Raw genomic sequence first — 4,064 nt, forward strand, 5'->3', positions numbered from 1 at the left:
CGGCTCTCCATCTCTCCGCAGTGAGAGGGGGAGGGGGCTCGGCCCGCCCCTGCCCCGCCCCCGACCCCCAGAGTGGGTGGTGCGAGGGGCGTCTCCAGCTGACACTGGATCCGTCCTGGCTCTGTCCAGCCCCCAGGCTCAGCCGGCTCTGTGGATGCATGTCCCAGGGGCGTGCCAGGAGCAGACCTGTGTTCTGGGAAGCTCTGCCTGCCATGAGAGAGGGCACAGACCACGGCCAGAGAAAGCGTCCTATGGGACAGTCGAGTCCAGAAGGAAGGAGGGTTCTGGCAGAGAGGGGGAGGCCGGCCGGTGCTGCCCCGAGTGGACCAGGAGTGATGACCGCAGACGGGGAGACTGGGGAGTCGCCGGGACAGCTCAGGGCACTGTGGGGCACGCGGAGGTGGTGGGTGTGCCTGGGCAGTGCAGCACCAGGCGGTGGAGAAGCCACAGACACCCTCGCACCCTGAGGCTCACCACCGGTGGGAGCTGAGGGCACCAACCAGAGCGAACAGCTCAGGAAGTTCTGACAGGTGTCCTGCGGGCTCCCGGCGGGTGCGAGGGTAGAGAGGAGTTAGGAAGCCCTGGAGACGGAGCTGCCCTGAAGTCAGCCAGGCAGCCATGGGGTGGGGACTGCTGTGCCAGCCGGACTGAGGGCGGGGAGCCAGGGAGCTGCAGAGCAGGAGGAGAAACGTGCCAGATAGAGCCCCTGTGAGCAGATCCACAAGTGACTCTCAGACAGGAGCCGAGGACAAAGGCAGCGCTTTGGGACGGCCCCTCCTGGGCAGAGTCCCCTTCAGGAATGAGATGATGTGAGGTTAGCGGTGACACAGACTCCACGCTGAGAGGCAGTGGAGTCCCAGGTAGTTTTCTGAGAATATGTGAAGTACTGCATTTCGGAAGGTTTCCTTTCAGGGAGGCACATTTTCAGCCTAGGCCAAGAGTCTAGAGTGACAAAAAGGATGCCACAGCGGGGCAGAAGAAAGTGTCGCCACGCTGCCCACACCTCAGGTGCCTAGCCCTGTCCTCCATTCTGGTCATTTATGGATCCCAGCCAAGGCATGCACACTCTCCCGGAGTTTAGGTCTTAAATAATGAGCCGGGGATTCAAAGGTGCAACTTCATTGGTTTCTCTATCCATTGAGGAGAGATTGTGGTCCCCTAGGAATCACTTTAAGTGTATTTATTTCTTTCGTGAGCTCCAGAGAGAGCAAGAGGGAGTGGGAGCAGAAGAGAGGGACAGGGACAGACAGAGCACACCCACAGGCCCCTCCTGCACCCTGAGTGGGACACAGGTGCGAGTGCCTGCACAGGGTGACCGGGGAACCGAACCTGTGAGCTTCCATAGAGATGCAGACCCACTGGAGCAGAAGGGTCCTGCTGGGGCACCGAGTCACCCTGGGGATCTGTTTCAAAGGGCTGTAGGCGAAGGTCAGGTAGCTACACTCGGGGTGCACGGTGAAGGTCAGGTAGCTACACTCGGGGTGCACGGCGAAGGTCAGGTAGCTACACTCGGGGTGCGCAGTGAAGGTCAGGTAGCTACACTCGGGGTGTGCGGTGAAGGTCAGGTAGCTACACTCGGGGTGCGCGGTGAAGGTCAGGTAGCTACACTCGGGGTGCGCGGTGAAGGTCAGGTAGCTACACTCGGGGTGCGCAGTGAAGGTCAGGTAGCTACACTCGGGGTGCGCGGTGAAGGTCAGGTAGCTACACTCGGGGTGCGCGGCGAAGGTCAGGTAGCTACACTCGGGGTGCGCGGTGAAGGTCAGGTAGCTACACTCGGGGTGCGCGGCGAAGGTCAGGTAGCTACACTCGGGGTGCGCAGTGAAGGTCAGGTAGCTACACTCGGGGTGCGCGGTGAAGGTCAGGTAGCTACACTCGCGGTGCGCGGTGAAGGTCAGCGCGCTGGACAGCCTGTGACACTTCTTCCCTCAGTGAGTCGTGCATTTTCCTTTCTGATTTAAAATGAAGGTGGTGTCTTCAAAAAGCCCATAGAAAATGCATATCATGAAAAAGGTTGCATGGATTTCAAATAGGGTTTTTTTGCACCAAAATAAAGTTCTGCTTTTGTCTTACAGTTCTATAGTACTTAAGAAATAATATTTCCTGGTTTCCTAGTCACACTTAGTTGCTGTCCATGTCTAGAGCACAGTGTGGATTTTCAAAGTACACAAGAAGTATACTTTGAAGTCAAAAAATAAACTCATACTTAACTGTATTTTCCATGAGCTTTTGAAGTCCTTTTGTATAAACTAACTAGGGATTAAGCTCTCCCACTCGCCGTCTCTTTCTCAGAGCTGTGACAGGTCTGACCTTCAGGCCCCCATGCCCTGGTTCATCCCACACCCGGCTAGCAGCAGGGCAGGGCAGCGTGGCCGCTGGCTGTGGACTCCCACCAAATTGCTGTGCATGAGACAGGCGACGCCCAGGCTGAGGGGAGCACATTAGAGCCACTCAGAAGCAAAGTAAGTGAGCCCCGTAGGTGTACCGAGAAATGGTAATGAACAGCGCTGTGGTCACTTCTCGGCCACATTCTTAACTAGCTAAGAAAACAGGGACCGAGTGGTGGTTCTGGAGGGCACAGTAAGGGTGCGGAAAGCATGTCTGTTGTCTGCCACACTGAGAGGTCTCCAGCTGTGACTGGCCACCTTTCGTGTGAGGTGGCCTCACAGAGCCTGGCATTTCTCCACCTGCGCCCTCCCAGCCCTGGACCGCAGGCTCAAATAATTCTCATTGAATCCCTCTTCTCCTGAGCCTCAGCACCTTACATGCACGTGTTCTTCTCCCTCGGCACCTCCGACAAGTAACCAGGGATCGCTTTTGCCTGGTTTTGAATTTATAAAATGGAATCAGCATAGCATATGATATTTTCATTTTTATTTTGGGAGATTCTCGCTATAGGGTATGTGCACTCTCAGGAGAGAGAGAGAGAGAGACAGATCACTCTCCCGCCCACAGGAGATGGCCACGCTTCAATCCCTTCTCGAGAGTCCATTCTCCTCAGGATTTTGGGCACACACACATGTGCCTGGTGTGAGTGTCAAGCCACCAGGTCTGGGACTTGAACCATAGTCAACTACTTGAGAGTCTAGCAATGTAACCATTATGCCATCTACTGGTCCCAGCATATATTGTATATTTTTTAGTAAATTTAATTGTTTTGTTATTATTATTCGTACATTAAATCGCTATACATCATCCAGATTGTGAAGAGACTTTTCCCAGCATGATATACACCTCAGTCCAGCCCGGTCTAGACTATTACACACATCCTCGTCAACAGATAATAAACCTTATCTATGTCCCACAAGTGTCTTACCTCTCCATTTTCTCCCCAGATTTCTTTGTCTATGCTCTTCTTCCCAGTTTGTCTCTAGTGTCCATTACAATTTTATGTTCTCCAGTCTTTCAGGCTCTGCCACAGAGTGTAGACAGTCCCTGTATGTTAAGTGGAGACATACAATGTTTCTCTTTCATAGCCTGACTTTAAACAGCTCTCTAAGGAAGACATACATTGTTTTTAAGTGTGTGTCTGGATTACACTATTCAACATGAAACAATGTTTTTGAGACCTAAACATATTGCAAATATAGAAGCTTGTTGTTTTCAATGCTGAAGTGTCCCATTCTAAATATTTATAAATCCACAATTTGTTTATCACCTATTGATGTTTGACTTTTTACTACTTGGTATTTCATGAAAAAAAGACTGCTTTTTCATTTATTTTACGTTCATTCACTCTATATCATTACAGCATACAAAATGATTTTCCCGTCCAGAGACACAATATTACTGCAATCAAAGATATTATTATACCTATTATTTTCCATTTTGTGTTTCTTCACTGTGTGCTTCTTTTCTTTTTTCCCCTTGATCCCCTCCCTCTCACCCTCTGCCATTTCCCACTCACCTCCTGCACTGTGTGGAAAATGATTTTACAAGTCTTTTTGTGAACATACGTTTTCATTTTCATTTTTCCTAGGAAAATGCCTGGGTTGAATGGTTGGGTTATAGGGCAGGTATGTGTTCGTAACACACTGTACTGTTCTCCACAGTCGGGTTAGACCGCT

Source organism: Tupaia chinensis, unplaced genomic scaffold (assembly GCF_000334495.1).
Source record: "Tupaia chinensis unplaced genomic scaffold, TupChi_1.0 Scaffold144682_1, whole genome shotgun sequence".
NCBI classification, from domain to species: Eukaryota; Metazoa; Chordata; class Mammalia; order Scandentia; family Tupaiidae; genus Tupaia; species Tupaia belangeri.